The sequence below is a fragment of the Coptis chinensis genome, chromosome 6 (genome assembly GCF_015680905.1).
Source record: "Coptis chinensis isolate HL-2020 chromosome 6, ASM1568090v1, whole genome shotgun sequence".
Lineage (NCBI taxonomy): Eukaryota > Viridiplantae > Streptophyta > Magnoliopsida > Ranunculales > Ranunculaceae > Coptis > Coptis chinensis.
The window spans coordinates 26,436,657-26,453,875 of record NC_141461.1 but is presented as its reverse complement, the minus strand read 5'-3'; the positions used below and the strand labels follow the sequence as shown (position 1 = coordinate 26,453,875).

The 17,219-nt window shown below is 39.6% G+C and overlaps 2 long non-coding RNA genes across 6 annotated transcripts; one reads left to right on the top strand and one right to left on the bottom strand.

The window, feature by feature from the left end:
- The first annotated feature begins 3,646 nt into the window (after positions 1 to 3,646).
- Positions 3,647 to 4,559, top strand: LOC147492351 (uncharacterized). The gene is made up of 4 exons (XR_015198773.1): positions 3,647 to 3,790; positions 4,122 to 4,177; positions 4,266 to 4,331; positions 4,414 to 4,559. It is a non-coding gene; the product is annotated as an uncharacterized LOC147492351 (long non-coding RNA).
- A 606-nt stretch (positions 4,560 to 5,165) lies between these two features.
- LOC147492350 (uncharacterized) lies at positions 5,166 to 9,600 on the bottom strand. 5 transcript variants are annotated; one of them, XR_015198769.1, is made up of 10 exons: positions 9,462 to 9,600; positions 9,297 to 9,363; positions 8,905 to 9,041; positions 7,798 to 8,736; positions 7,574 to 7,683; positions 7,118 to 7,183; positions 6,434 to 6,623; positions 5,996 to 6,222; positions 5,656 to 5,869; positions 5,166 to 5,555 (listed from the first exon to the last, which is right to left on the bottom strand). It is a non-coding gene; the product is annotated as an uncharacterized LOC147492350 (long non-coding RNA). The 5 variants fall into 5 exon arrangements; XR_015198768.1 differs by having other exon boundaries at positions 9,297 to 9,381; positions 9,462 to 9,514; XR_015198770.1 differs by lacking the exon at positions 9,462 to 9,600 and having other exon boundaries at positions 7,798 to 8,458; positions 9,297 to 9,451.
- Between the last annotated feature and the right edge of the window lie 7,619 nt (positions 9,601 to 17,219).

Sequence of the window (17,219 nt, the reverse complement as noted above, 5' to 3'; positions counted from 1 at the left end):
GGATATTATCGAAAGGTGAATCCTGAAGGTGTACTCCTTGGTTTGTAATAGGAATTTGAAGTACCTCAGAGATGATTTCCATAGTCAATTCATGCTCGCATCCGTTAGCACGGACAAAGAATTGTCCGTTTTGGAAATAACCGCTTTTATAAAATAACAAGACCAATTCTCTGGAATAAAATGTTTGCTTATGGTGTAAAAGAGGGTACCATCCTCGACGTAATATTTCAGTGTCAAAAAAGGATGAAAAAGACCATTTTGAAAATTTTCCATAAAATTTTGCTCGTGCCACCTAAACTTCCGAGTGAGGGCCATTAAAGATGGAGTGGTGAAAAATTATTTTGGAAAAAGGGAAGTTAAATTTTTTTGAGGTGTCTATCCTTGGTATAAATAGCCACCCATCCGAAAATGTAAAAGATACGTTTCGAGGTGTCACAGGGTAGTTAGACCACGTGTATCTTCTAAGATATGCGCAAAAGTGGATGAAGTGTGGATGAGAAGAATGGGGCATGTGACAAGGAGTGCCCCTTTGTTTGTTTTTTTTTTTTTTTTTAACGTAAGTAGAAGGACAAGGAAAATGTAGATATACTATCACAATAGGATGTAAGAACGTACAATGGTATGGAAACACAACATAATGATACGATGTCTTAACTACAAACCTAAATATTAGATAGAATTATATGCCACATTAACAACATGACTATAATAAAACAACCGAGCATGAAAACTTGAGTAGCATATTCAAGCTGCTGCTGCTCAAACTTTTCTAGTGCATCCATGAATCTTGAACTTGGAGTGATCTAAAAACGTTTTTTAGAATAAGAAGTGTAGAGGGAAGAATAAGAAATGAGTGAATATGGAGGAAGAGTTGAACTTATTTATATAAAGAAAATTGCCGTTTTCTGACCGTTTTCTAGATGTGGTCATGACCGTTTTCTGACCGTTTTTTAGTTGTGGTTCATGACCGTTTTTTAGATGTGGTTCATGACCGTTTTCTGACCGTTTTTTGATGCGTTTTCATTATCGGTTTCTGAACGTGTTAGTTATGTTAAAATTTTGTTGTTTAAGTATGACATATGAAATATATTTATATATATGTATATAATTTATTATTAGCAATATATGTTCCTACCTATATACTATAATATTAGATATAGCTAATATAAAACTATTTAGGAACCATCTACTATTAAGCTAGAAAGTGAAAACACGTAAATAAAATGTCCGATATAATATTATAGAAGACCGGAAAAATAAATCTAGCTACCGATGATCATCCGGTGTCAGAAAGCGAGAATCCGGGGCCGCGTGAAGAAGAACCGGGGAGTCTGCGACGTCGCGGCAAGACGAGCTTCGTGGAGGCTAACTGCTCTGGATATCACCAAGGGTATCCATCACCGAGCTCGAAATCGATCTTTGGCTCGCCATGAACATTCGGCTGAAACTGGTTCGGGCGAGTAAGCATCTTGTCTGAAAATGCAGTCATGGAGGCTCTCATTTCTTCTTTGGAATTCACCCATGCTATCTCTGTCATCGACTTCGTGGTGAAAGTGGTCATATCTGTCCTTAACTCGCCCAAGGTACGTCTCATCGATACTTGGCGAGTGTACATGTCTCTCAGACCACTGTTCACTGCACGTAGGGCCTCTATGGGTTGGGTGATCTTACTCATGGCAGTGTCATCAAAGTATGGTGGGTGAGAGGATCCTACGCTAGCGTGCTCGGTAGCCCTAGGTGTTGTGGGCTCCTAAGGGTCTTGTATGCATTTCTTAAAGACCAACATATTCTCATATTGTGGTATAGGGAGTAAAGGGGTGGCAGACAGAAATCCTAGATTAATCATGACTTGCGTTACTAGAACGGCAAGGGGGGCTGACCTAAGAGTGGCATGTGTGATAATATCAAAAAGAAAGGTAACGATGCAGAAGTTACCCTTTCGCTCCTGGAGGATCCAGAGAAGGTGGAGGAAGGTCTTGTAGATGTCGGAAGGCTTCGAGGTGCCAATGACGTTCAGTCCCAGCCATTAAGTCACTGCTAGCTGGTTCCGTCGCACCGAGCGCTGATACGCGCATTTCCCGTCGATGTTGTACTCTCCCTCGATAAGCGTGTCGAGCATTAGGTCGCAAGTCCGTGGGTACACGGACTGCTGCTGAGTTAGTACGTGGTCGACCAGTGGAATGCCCGTGATCCCGGAGAGCAACACCGGTGTGACTTCGTGGCGCACACCCTCGACGGTGACCCAAAAATGGTCGCCATTAAAGCTTCCATTGTCGTAGAATTTCATCACCAAATCCTTAGAATAAAGCCCTCCATTGGCATATAACAAACTCTCCCATCCTCTAGAGTGAATTTCGTGATCAAAGAATGGAGCAAACATCCCGTTTTCAAACAAATTTCCAAAAAATTTTTCCACACAAATCCGTCTGTTTCCAGCCATTGCTGATCTAAGAGGGAGGATGGCTATTGATTATTGATGAGGGGGAGAATTGGGATGATCTGACGGAAGGAAATCTTGATCGGAGCTGTGCGGGTCTCGCGCGAGACCTGGTTTTAGTGTGGGCCTGTCTCGTGCGAGACTGATTCGAGAGGGGGCAAGATCCGGTTTTTTAGGAAGACGAATCGTGGATTTGTGACACTTGTGATCGGGTATTTTGGGTTTAAATGGACTGAGAAATTGATATTTGGGTTGGGCCAAAAATTTTCTCGAAGCCCAAATCAAGCCTAAAGCCTGATTTAAACCTAAAAATTTAAATGCGTACCCACGACTCGTTTGGACTCCGAATTGGACGAATGAGATATCGAAACGATCGGCACGAAAAATTCTATCCAATTGTATGAGTCATTCTTGAAAGTCACAATATATATATATATATTTTTTTTTTTAAGAGAAGGAAAGTGTAAAGGTTTTATTTACATACAAGGGAGATATACGTGAAAAACACTGGATGTCCAGGGGAGTCACCATCTTAAATCATAGACAATTGTCATGTCGGCTCTGGAGCGAACCCAATCCAGCCAAACTGTGGCTTCACCTCTATGTATTACTAGCCATTTGGCCCGGCCTATGGCCGGACTTGCTACATAAATAGCTAATGACTCAAAAACCTAAAGTCCACTTGAATAAATAATATATGTATATTGATAGCTAATGATTCACTGCTTATAATATATATATATATATATATATATATATATATATATATATATATATATATATATATATATATATATATATATATATATATATATATACTTTGTTTGATGGGTTTATGTTTTTCTAATTTTTTAAAGTATTATTGTCCTAAATACATCTCTATAAATACTCCAAGATGATTTGGCATGATCTGTCATGAAGATAGTACGACTAATATATTTATTTGTTTGCTAATGTAGAAAAAGTAACAACAAAAATTGTTTATTCAAGTATTAATGGTTGTATGAATACCTCCTCCATGCCATGATACTCGTATCTTTGCCATTTATGATTTTTGGCACATAAACGACTCATTGTCCTAATGATCCAGGAAAATGATAACATCGATAAGAACATTAGTCATTTGATACATGTTTATGATATTACCATACCCTAAGCATGCACCACCAATTCTGATAAGGTATATGCTTTCTGTAGTCTAAACTCGAAACTGTAATTATTTATCTTTTGTAGCCTTACTGCAACTGCAGCTCACTTAATTGTTGGTGAAGATATTGGTTTGCATAGAAGATTCTGGTTTGTTGCTTGGATGTTCTGAGACATCTCTTAAACTCACCCTGGCCTTGATTTTAGGTACGATATTATATTTGCTACTCTCTTCAGATGATTGGGTTAATAGTTAATATTGGTTCAGCCACTCTAGCTTTTTTTTTTTTTTTTTTTTTTTTAATCTTTGGGTCTCATTTTCTTTGGCAGTTCAGCACTTTTTTACATGATCTTTCAAAGTATAAGTATCAGTTTCCTACATCTACAGAATATCTTAAAATCAAATGAGAATATAAAACAGTATATTTTGATTTGGAAAGTTACATACCAGTGCGACTTTGATATTCCATTAGCTGTGGATGTCTTCTTCTATGCTCTTTTAGCACTTATTCTCTATGGCTGCTGTGTGTACTTGCAGACATCATAATTCTTCTATGACGCTTAAGATTAGACCCTTCAATATATTCTCATAAGGTTAGACCCTTTAATATTTTATTTTGTTAGAATATTTATCAAGTGTGTATAATAAAAATTAAAACTTAGTACTATTATTGTTTTTCAGTGCAAGAATACATCGTCTATTGAACTGAGCAATTCTAGAGGTATATCTTTTTTCGTCATCCATAAGGTAAACCTGAACAACTCTTCCTCTCTTTGGCTAAAGCTTTAACTCCTCTTATAGATGTTGCTTATCTCTGAAGATAGAACAGGAATCATCCACCATGCCTGTGGAATGGTGTATTTGCAGCTGATAATGATTTAGAAATTGTCTTCTTGGACAGCACTTACTTGACTGTATCAGCAACCTTTGGGGCGTATAGGGAGTGCATTTGCAGCGGAGTTGGGAACAATGCAGGTTTCGAATGATCGATACATTGAGAGTTCTTGTAATCAATGACCAGTGGATTACCTTGTGACGCCGAGAGTGATTGCTTGTTGTGTTGCTTTGCCGATTTTGACGCTGATTTGTTTTACATTTGGGTTGGCTTCCAGTGCCCTTCTTACTGATGGGGTTTATGGTGTTAGTGTAAATATTATACTGGAAGCCTTAGAATATAATCAGTGCAATGATCAAGTCGTAGGTGTTTCGGGGAATTATTTCTATTGATAGCTGTGCTTGGGGTGTTACAACTCTTGGAGGTGTTAAGGGCGTTGGGGAGTCTACTACTTCGACAGTTTGTTTATCGTAAGATATGTGACACTGAAGAGGCAGTTTGCTTACAGCTTTTGTTGAGAGATTTTGTTTGGTATGAACTGATGAAGAGAAGATTTATAAACACTCGGATATTTAATTGTAAAAGATTTGTAACTACATCTGATGTACCGGAGACATCAGGGGCACTGCATCATGATACAGATATAATAACTACATCTCGGCCAAAATTTTCTTTAATAACATAACATAATAACAAACACAAAAATATATTGATACTAATTGAACTGATACCAAATAAAGACAAAATTTGATCAAAATTTGATCGTAATAACATATCTTTATTCAAATTGAAAAGTAACATAATAGTGAATAAACTAAAATATCAGTGATGAACCGTGAACAAATGTTCGTATAGAAGACATGAAACTTACATGGAGAACTTCAGGAAAATATGACTTCTCCATGGCCATTTCCTCCACTGCTATCTCCTACTGATCTCATAGTAATGGAGAGAGGGGACAGCTAGTTTTCTGTCCTAGTGAAAAACTTACATCCTACACCTTAATTGAACATGTTCATGCTAGTGAGGCCGGGTTCACTTATCACAATCTCCATGTTGAACATCGTTAAAAACTTCTTTCAATTATGACGCGTCAATTCATTAGCGTACATATCCATAAATCCGGCCTAGAATGCCTACAAAAACAAATAGAAAGTTAACTGGTCGGATTCAAGAATACATGAGATTGAAGTGGGACGTAGTTACGTATAATGAATTTGACATGATCTAACTCACCATTTCACAATATACCTCTGATGTGGGCATGTGACATCTAATTATTAAAAGATTGGACTCCACATCTAATGCGGTTTGAAGTTTCACTTGCTGACTTTTCTATTGAGCATGAGGAAATCTCAGCTGAATGGTGTTGGATTTGTTACTGGGTCGTTAGTAAAGCCTATTACTCGTTCTCCAGCAGTGAAAGCAGTCCTTGCCAATTTTCCAATATCTATTTTCCAATATCAAGCAAATCCGAATTACTTTGATTCACTTCAGATAACTTAGATGCATGTCTATACAATTTTAAGCTTAAGAATATATTCAGAAGAAGAATATGAAATGATATGGGACTTACTGCACCATGGCTCTGGGTAAACCATAATAACATCATAATTGTTAATTTTCATAACTGCTGCAAGCTCAAGACCGATGTATCCTCCTCCAACAATCACATCCTTTCCAGCCTTCTTGGCTTTGATTGCCTCATTGAGCTTATCAGCATTGTCAATTTCTCTCAAATAGAAGATGTTCTTGGCATCAGCTCCTGGGACGCCAGACGCCAAAATCTGTCAGCCTAAAGACCTGCAAAGCAGTAAACAAAGAATGCGTAAAAATCTAATCCAACCAAACCTATATATCCTCCCATCAGATTTCGTAGAATCTGACTTAAAACAGATATAGAATGATAAAGAATGTTAGATAAAATTGAATGTAGAGTAAGCCCATTGTCGTAAAATCCACTCTGTGAATAAGCAGTACTTGACAGAATTGAATGGAAATGCTAGCTTCTAACCTTAATTATTCAGAAGCATCGGTCTCAAATCAAGTGCCAAGCTATAAAGTACGGCTCCACTCCAAATCATGTACCGTTATTTTGGGCCTCTAAAGCGTTTTGCCTCCACCAATGACGTGGCCGAGAAACTTGATCTCCTTTTGAGTGAGCAAAAGAGCACTTTTCCCTCTTGACATATAACTGATTTTCCCTGAGGATCACAAAAAGTAACTTACCAGGGCTCTCACTTTTCAGAGTTATCATATAGGTCGTCAAAAGGTTCCATGGTTAGAAATTCAAGTACACAACACACACAGGAAAATTGAACAAAGCAATGTATGGATACCATGTAAACTCCTAAACCAATCAAGAGGAACCTATGTATCTCTCAAGATTCAGTTCCTATAAACGACTAATGACTACACTCATAATTTTTCAGCTTCAGTCCTTAATTTCAAGAATAATCAACTAATCTATTTTTGAAATCATGACATGCTCGACCGATACTTGTACCTCACAGTACCAAATTCCACAGTTTCCTTAACCTATTATCATTTCTTGTAACTCTCCAATTTCTAAACTCTACCAAATCAATGACATGCAAATTATTTATTAAAAACAAAACAAAAAACAACCCAGATGCTTAGCAAGCAATCAATCAGTAGTAAATAACACGACAAAAATAAGATAGCAAAAACATCACACCTTGCCCTGAAATAGTGATGCGTCATACAGCCTCTCTGAGCAAAGGTTATATACTTTATACTTTCCCTACATACAGAAACTTGGTTAGTAAGCCCATAACAACCTGACAAATGCATAAAAAGGTGAAGTTGGCCAGCACATTTCATTGGTTTTGGAGTAAAGATATTCTCCGTTCATATAAAAGTATGTGAGTCCAACATGAAAATCAAACCAAAAAGAGTACCCGTTTGTTATCTTTGTCAAATTAGAGACAGGTAACCCACCTCTAATTTACATTGAGGGGTAACTTATATGCATTGGTCATGACATCCATCCAAAAGCAACATTCATTCTTTTAACTACGTGTGTGCAGGGGTTTGTCATGAAGAGAGTTTGTCTATGTGTGCACAGGGGTTCGCGTGTCTCGTTTTTTTTTACAATAAACTACACCTGAATAAGCAGTAAGTACATTGTTACCTTATGGTTAGTCTCAAAGAACCTTATGATCCCCCACCAGCAAGAACATCCTCTTCTCAATTTCTGTGCAACAATTTGGCAAAATCTTTGTCGAATATCTTCTATCCTTCCTGATTAAAAAATTAAGTACACGCATCACTATCATAGTATCATGTACTTAATATTCAAAAAACTAATAGCTCTAATCATATTAAAGAAGAAAGAACAGTTATGATCACTCATACCTGGCAGACTTTAATGCATCAAAAGAAGTCATGGATGTTAGCCTACCCTGTGGATCGGTTATATCCAAGATCTTCAGCTGCGGTTCGCTTCGGTGGTGAAACTGCAAATACGGGGCTCCGAAGGTCTTGTTTGTTACAACGCGGCTGTTCGGAGCAGCTTTTTTTCAGCGGCAAAGTCGCTTGTAGGTTAGATTGGTTTAGAGGACAGCTTTCCTGATACAGAGTTTCCAATACTGCGAGGAGTCGATAAAAGATAGGATTCTATCTCCACCTTTGGGGACATGGAACCCTGCTCTGGCAAATAGTTCTTCTTATGAAAAGCAAATTCTTTCTCCTCTACTTAGCTGCAACTGGGCTCCTTTCATTCCGCAGAGGAGATCTCTCTGACTTGGGCGTGTAATTCACAGTCGTATTCCGGTCTTGCCCGGTCCTCTCTCTTTGCTGTTTTAGCGGAATAAGCAGTCTTGATGCTCGGCCTGGTACCATCCGTAAGGTGATGGGCATAGCTAAACCTGAAACCCTGTCCCAATACCCGGAGCTAGTGGATTCGTTAGCCCATGAAGGACATAATCGATTCGCTGCCTTAGACTTAGAAGGCACCGCGGCAGTTCACTGCTTTCGCGAGAAAGCTCTAGAGACCTCTTTAAGGTTTAAGGAAAGGCTGTTATTGCCGAGATCAATAGCATATCGAAAGCCAAGAATAAATCAAAAGAAAATGAAATCAGAGAAATGAATTTAAATAATGAATTATTTGTTTGTACTTTCCCGAGTAAGACTCCTAATCTGGGAATTTAGGAATACCACTCCATCATCTGAATACTTGGGAATACTGAATCAATTGGTGCTTAACCCGGCTTATCAATGTTCCAAAACCTCAATCGTTTGTTTGTCCCCAACTCGGAATGTTTATGAACCAATTAGGAATATTCCTACACTGCCCTGTGAATACCCACTCCCCACGTTAACACCATTTGGTTTGCCATTGATGGATAGATTCTTTCTCTATGTAAGTCTATACTTACTTCTTGTATGCAATCATTAGTTATTGTAAAGCACACAAATCCAAATATATATCTACAATTGAGATCTGAACTTTGAGGAAAGTACCTTAATAGGATGAGCAAACCGTTCGATCTAATTCTTCGTTTCCTCGAGATACGATGATGGAACGTTGTTTATCAGCTTCAATTAATGTTTCTAGTGTTTCTGGACTTGAAGATGAAGGTGGTGGAGATATCTCTTCCCTGTTCAATGGCCAAAAGCAAGGGTTCATCGTGAGTGTAGAGATAAACCAAAAAGATCTGAGTCCAATATATGGCTACCTCAAGTGGGTGGATCAACATAACCACGTTGTATCCAGTCCAGTAGTAGCCATTACAATCTAATGCATTAACCACCATTTACCACAAACATTGAAGCTATATTTGTGTCATCCATTGCTAGTCAGTTTTAATAGAAAAGTGAGACTTATCTTGCTGAAATGAAAAGAAGTGAATTACCGTTAGCCGAACGCATCATAGGCGAGCTTGTCTGACCAATCCCATGATTTGGTGGAACTTCATCAACCTTATGAGAGAAACGTATCTAACATAAGAAAGCGAAAATATAAAGTACACATGAAAGAAGCAAAAATGATAGTGTTGAAATCAATTTTCCACTGTTACCTCCAGATATCCAAAAAGACAAAAGTGAAGTAGATTAAACAAAAAGTAATTTACCGGGGCTCTTACTTTTCAGGTTTTCTTTTGTTTAAGAATAGAGATAATAAGATTTAAGAATGGAGTAAGATTGGAGATAAAATTTAAGAATGGAGATAAAATTTAAGAAAGAGGTTTTTATCTACTTATCTATTTTGGGTTTTTATGTATTTTGGGCTACGAACAATTGAAATCTTCAAAAAAGGGCGTAGATTTACTTTTTTTAAGAAAAATCTGATGTGTCAGTCTGAGAGAAAAAAAGGGGGTTGACGTGGGTCACTGGGAGCATTCTCAACTACTCAGTATTAATGGTCTTAGATGGGGTTAGGGGCAGGACGGTACCATCCTGGACCGTGCGCGCTACGGTCTAATAAAATTGCCCTTTTTACATACGGCTATCCTCAAACCGCCCCAAGGGACTCAAAGTAACCAATTCTAGGGTTGGTCTGGTGGAATCCATTGCCCGTTTGTGTTCCAAGTATGCAACATCTGAGGTTTGACACGAATCCCTTGTGCAAAACTTAATGCAAAGGGAAAAGGTAACAAAATAATCATATTTACAAGGTGAGTCTTTTAACGTCAGATCCTCAAGACGAATCCCAACCTGTGGGAGAAACGGCGTGGCGACGAAGATTATCCTGCGCAGCTGGTGTTAGACAAAAGTATACCTTAAACTGGCTAGTATCGGATAGGAAGTCCGGGCCTAGACAGAAGGGTGTTTGGCAATGCATACACCAGCCCATCCTTCGCGCACGTCGTTTACGAGCAAAAGAACTACGACCATTTCCTATTCGTGATGAGTGAGACTTACACCAAATGATTAGCTGAAGTTCACGAGGTAGAGAGTAGAAAAGGGAAGAGAAGGAAGGAGGTGAAATTTTAGGTACCCATCGTTTACCGAAAAACACGTTTGCTTGTGTTACAGAAGACATTTATACTCAGTTCTGCAAAAGAGTTTTCATGGACTAAGGTTCCGGCGCTTGCAACCACACACTTCAAAGAACTTTGGAAATCATAAGATAGAAGATGGCCCGGCTACCAAAATGGCGTACCCTCTATAGAAACAAGATTGAGTACACCAAATGAAACATCTAGTCAGTGTAAACTGGATTCTGAAGAAGAGTCTGTTCAATATCTGGTGAGCATAATTCGTGGTAATGTTTTAGGCGTTGTCCATTGACTTGAAATTCGCTGTTATCTTTTGGATTAAGCAAAGAGATTGCCCCATAATGTTTCACACCGACACAATGAAAGGACCGGACCATCGTGTTTTCAATTTACCGGGGAAAGATGTGTAATCGGGGAGTTGTCGAGAAAAACTTTTTTGGCCAATTTTGAAATCCTTACGTAAAATGTGCTTGTCGTGCACTCTTTTTCATATTAGCTTTGTAGGATTTCGAGAGATCATAAGCATCACTCGAATCTCCTCCACTCATTTAATTGCGGTTTTAAGCTTCGCCTGCCCTCGATGATATTGTAATTGAGGCTTTTGATGGCCCAAAAGGCACGGTGCTCAAGTTCAACTGGCAGATGACAAGGTTTTCCAAAACAATGCGGTAAGGAGACATCCCTATAGGTGTCTTAAATGTCTGCTCGGTATGCCCACAAGGCATCCGATAAAGCGAGAGACCATTCCTTTCTTGATGGGTTGACGGTTTTTCTCGAATAGACTTTATCTCTCTGTTGGAGACTTCAACTTGGCCACTCGTTTGTGGGTGGTATGGAGTAGCAACCTTGTGAGTAACTCCATATTTCTTCATTAAAAACCCAAAAATTTTGTTACAAAAATGTGTACCCCCATCACTGATGATAGCTTTGGGAACACCAAAACGAGAGAAAATGTTTTCCTTTGCAAATCTCACGACAGTCTTATGGTCATTTGAGCGACATGCGAGTGCCTCAATCCATTTGGACACATAGTCTACAGCGACTAAAATATATAGAAAACCTTGAGAAATAGGGAAGGGTCCCATAAAATCAATGCCCCAAACATCAAAATTTTCCACAATCAAGATAGGATTTAGGGGCATCATATTTCGTTTGGTAATTCGACCTAGGTGCTGACAACGAATGCAAGCTATGCAATGTTCGTGTGCATCGCGAAAAAGGGTAGGCCAGTAAAAACCACATTGTAACACCTTGGCCGCAGTTTTCTTTCCACTGAAATGACCTCCGCAAGATTGTTCATGGCAAAAAGATAATACGTCGGTGTGTTCCCAGTCGGGAATGCAGCGACGAATGAGTTGGTCGGAACAATAATTAAAGAGGTAGGGTTCATCCCAGAAATAATATTTTACAGTGGATAAGAACTTTTTATGATCAGGACGTGACCAAAAGGAGGGGACTTCCTCAAGAACTCAGGTAGTTAACGATATCCGCCGCACCATGGAGATGAGAAAATAGAGTACAAGTATTCGATGCGGGAAGGAATCACCGATAGCCCGGAATCACTATCGATGTCACCAACCAGCCTTTGATAAAATGGTCGACTCACGACATTTTCGGTTCCTTTCTTGTCTTTGATTTCGGGGTGAATTCTTGTAAGAAAAGGATCCAGCGGAACAATCGTTGTTTTTGCGTCCTTTTCGCGAGTAAGTACCGAATCGGCGGCATGGTTAGATATACAATGGTCGATGTTCCAACTAGGTAGGGGCGAAACTTATCCAAAGCATAGACAACAGCTAGGAACTCTTTCTCAGTTGTGGTATAATTACGTTGAGCGTTGTTAAGAGTTTTACTAGCATAGTAAATGACAACGGGTTTGTCGTCACGTCGTTGGCCTAGCACGGCACCAATAGCAAAGTCGCTAGCGTCACACATTAGTCTGAATGGTTGAGACCAATCAGGGGGTTGAATGATAGGAGCGGTAGTCAGAGTGGTTTTTAGAGTATCAAAAGCTTGTTTGCAATTGAAATTGAAGTCGAATACTGCATCCTTAAGCAGGAGATTGGTTAAGGGTCGAGCAACTTTAGAAAATCCTGAATGAATCTCCCAGAAAACCAGTGGCCTAAAAAGGCACGGATATCAATTAATGCGTGGGAAAGGTAGCGAAGAAATTTTAACAATTTTAGCTTTATCAACCTCTATCCCGTCTTTTGAAACAATATGACCTAGAACAATTCCTTTGGTAACCATGAAATGACACTTCTCCCAATTGAGTATCAGATTTTTCTCTTCGCAATGCGTTAAAACTTTGGAAAGGTTGGATAAACAGTCGTTAAAGGAATTTCCGTAAATGGAAAAGTCGTCCATGAAGACTTCCATATAACGTTCCACCATATCACTAAAAATGTGAAGCATGCAGCGTTGGAAAGTGCCTGGAGCATTACAAAGACCAAAAGGCATTTGTCTGTATGCAAAGGTTCCAAAGGGACATGTGAAAGTTGTCTTTTCTTGATCGGCGGGATCGATGACAATTTGGAAGTATCCGAATAGCCATCAAAAAAAAACAGTGAAGTAAGCATGACCGCTAAAGCGTTCTAGCATCCGGGTCAATGAATGGGAGAGGGAAGTGATCTTTACGGGTTACGGCATTAAGTTTGCGATAGTCAATGCAAATTCTCCATTTTAAAGGAATGCGAGTGGAGATGCACTCACCCTTTTCATTTTGCACAACTTGAATGCCGGACTTTTTTGGGAACAACGTGGACGGGACTAAACCGATCACTATCCGAGATAGGGTATATGATACCCGCGATCAAGTAAACGTAGAACTTCCTCTCGCACTACTTCCTTCATTCGGGATTAAAGGCGTTGTGGTTCTCGTGATGTCTTTGTGCGTCATCAAGATGTATACGATGCGTGCATATGCTAGGGTCTATTCCTTGATATCATCTAAAGACCATCCGATAGCGGGCGGTGTTCACGAATGACATGAATCAAAGCGTGCCTCTTCGATGCGTAGTCAAGTGAGCAGAAATTATTATAGGGTGACTACTACCGGGATCGAGATGTACGCACTTCAAATCGGGGGTAGAGGTTTTAAACCGGAGTTGGAGGATTGGGGATCAAGGATTCGTGAGGGATCATCTCTTCAATGGAAAAGAGCGAATCCGGTTATTCTGAATTAGTTTGTACCGAAGCATTAGGGTCAAATAGTGGTACTGACTCTAATAATGCATGGACATCCCTTATGTAAGAGTCATCGTCAAACTCCGGATTATCAAAAGAAAGAAATTGGTGTATCTCGTCTGGGGGAAAAGAGTTTGTGAAATAATCATGTTCTAGACTATCAACCAAGCTAATCTCGCCCTCCATTATAGGATCGGGAAACTATTTCATTAATTTGAACACGTTGAGTTCGACAGAAAGGTTTCCGAAAGACAATGTCATTGAACCGTCCCGACAATTTATGAGAGCGTTAGCAGTTGCAAGGAAAGGACGTCCCAAGATGATAGGGATGGAGTCATAGGCTACTTCTGTATCTAGAATGACAAAATCAACTGGATAGTAAAAATCTTGGACCTTTACTATAACGTTCTCTACTATGCCTTTTGGGTACTTAATGGAGCGATCCGCGAGTTGCAGAGTCATATTGGTAGGTTTCAATTCATGAAGACCTAACTACTTAAATAAATAGTAGGGAAGTAGGTTAACACTGGCACCTAGGTCTAAAAGCACAGTAGCGGTATACTTGTCGCCCAACATGCATGGTACAGTTGGTCGACCTGGGTTCTTGTACTTTACCACACCATTGGTAGTGGTAATCGAGGGAAACTGCTCAGTGAGGAACGCTTGTTGAGGTACATTAGACGTCGTTTGGTGGTGCACATGTCCTTCAAAAACTTGGCATGCTTGGGCAAATGCTTTAAGCGATCTAGGAAATGTAAGTTTATGGTCAAATTTTTGAAGGTTTCACCGGATCTCATCAAAATGGTCGTCATGTTTGTTCTTTACCAAACAGCAGGAACGGAGCTTTTGGACGGAATCGCGTACAAGGATCAATGGTATATTTTCCTAGGGGCGTAGGTGTAGATTTTGATGGTACAACTGCGCCCCGCTATAGGTTGCGAGGTAGGAGTTGGAAGGGCGTTAGTCGTGGCTTCCGTCGATTCCTCGTCGGCATACGATATATTATTGTCGATGGTTCGCCGTAAGCGAAGAGTGGTAATGGCATTTACCTCACCACCCGGCTTGGATTACTAGGTCCCGGTGCATTGTTGAGTTCAAAGGTAGTGTTTGTAGGCTTAGGGTTTGGAATTGCTTGGCCGGGAACACGCCCTTTGACTTTTTATCCCGAGCTAAACAAAAAACTGTTGGATAGAAGCTAGGATTTGATTCGTTGATTCATGTATGTCGTGAAAGTTTCACCCGTTTTATCACCGTGGATTGTACCAGGAGGAGCGGGAACTAGTTCACGGTTATTATTCACGGGTTGATTTTGGTAGCCATATCCTTGGTTAGCGGGAACAAGGTTGCGGTTGTTTTGGTATCCCATATTTGCGTTATTGGGAAAATTACTTTGCCCTTGCTGAAATTGTGGAGGATTTCCTTGACGATAGGAATTGTAGTTCGGGTGGGTGGTCGTGACAGAACGTTGTTGCCTGAAGGAGCTTGTTGTTGGACGGGGGTGCCCAAGCTAAATTCGGATGTTGTTGCCAAGGTGTATTAGGGATGTTGAAAGCACAAGCCTCTTCAGAAGGTTGGGGAGGACACTCGTATACCAAAGGACAATAAGAATCGGCGTGCTCAGGACTTAAACAAAGAGGGCATGGGGAAGCGTTGGCAGCCATGACCTGTTTGGGTTTTTGTTCATTTACTTGTACCGAAAGATCATCCACCTTTTTGTTTAGGGACTCGATTAGAGTTTTTAATTCCGGATTGGGTTTGACCTCGAACATAGACGTAACTTTGGTAGGAGTGTCGTTAGAAGATCTAGAAGAATCAGTGTTTCCCCAATGGGTGCTTCATGAGGCCTGTTTCTCAAGAAAAGTGTATGCTTCAGTAGCGCCATTGTCCATGAAACAACCGCCGTTCATGATATCTAATGTTTCCTTTTGATGGTCAGAGAGACCATTAAAGAATGAACGGACTAATACAGTGGTGTCGAGTTGATGATGGGGACATTCGAGAAGTAGATCAGTAAATCTGCTCCACGCTTCCGAAAAGGATTCCTGGGGGTGCTGGCGAAAGAATTAAATCTTTTGAAGCATTTCTGTAGTTTTCTTCTGAGTATAGAACTTTATCATGAATGCTTGAACAAGTTTGGCCCATGTGTCAATGGATTGCGGTGCTTGTCCGGCGAGCCAAACTGAAGCTTTATCAGCTAAGGTGAAGGGAAACAACCTAAGCAAGACTTGTTCGTTGGTAACGGTCGGATGGCGGAAAGTGGTGACTACTTGTTGCATCCGACGAAGATGATTGTACGGTTTTTCATGGTCTAAACCATGGTAAACAGGTAACAAACCGAAAATGTTTGGCGGAATACGAAAATCACCTACAATCGCATCGAGTTTAATGCGCAGAAGCGTGTCCTTCCCCGAAAAGAATATAGAAATCGAAAGGGTTTCTCGACTGTGAGATTTTCTTCAGCCATAATTAAAGGAGATAATGGAAACGGAGATGTTTGATGAGGTTGATTTACGGAGGAGGAACTATGCCTAGGAGATAACATAAACAGTTGTTTCTTGTATTTTCGACGATGATATGTAAGTTCTAATTCCTTATGTTTACCAGACCGTAGTCTTATACAAATATGAATTTTAATTTAGTGCTCATAAGGAACGAATAATGACTGGAGGTTTTAGAAGTTAGGAAGGAGGGAGTTGAAGCACGTCTTCCTGAGCTGTTGCTAACTCGAGCAGGGAAGCTAGGATAATGTGTGAATATTCCAGCAGCTTAGCACGTTCCTTAATTAGGCAACCTCAATTTTTTTTCAAGTTTCCTAGGCACTGATGGAATAGGATGATGTTTTATGATGGTGTATTATGCGGGGTGTTATTAAGATGATTTAGATGAAATTTTTAATTACTATGATTTTTTATTTTTTTATTTTTTAATTTTAATTTTTAATTTTTTATTTTACGTAATTAGTGTATTATGGAGACGTGATTACGAAATATGCAATTAAAAACGATAGATGCCAAAATAGAACTAACTAATCATATACTAATTTACGCAGAAAGTCTACCCATGCAAATCTATATTACCTATACGTGCAACTATATGTAAGTTATACGTGAGCTAGGGGAATGTCGAGAACGAACTCATGCAATTGAATACCGCGTACGTGAATTGATGTAACATACACATACAAAAATATTCTAAGCAGGTGGTTTGGCGCTACGCATATATCAAAATATATTCGAATCATATTAATTGTGTTACGTGAATATGTGATGACGAACCACCTTTACATGCACAGAGTTCTCATGCCAACATACAAATATACGAGGTAAAACAGGTTATAGCAAATAATATCCTCGACAAAGTTTGAGGAGTTTAAGAGTTTGAAACCCAAGGCCCCGCGATTCCTCGTGATAGCGATCGACTACTCCCAAGCTTATGCTTACTAGAAAAACAGGACCAAAGAGCCCAAAAGAGTAATCGAAAAGGAAAGTGGCTCAGACTGAAAACCGGAGTGTTGATACTCGGGTTAGTCTTATGCGGTTACTAATTCAGTCTCGTCCGAGACTCTTTTGTCTGTTCAGTACTTCAAATTCCTATGGAGTACTTAGACTGTGCTAATGAAAATAAACAACTTGGTTCACAGATATTTGTTAGTAG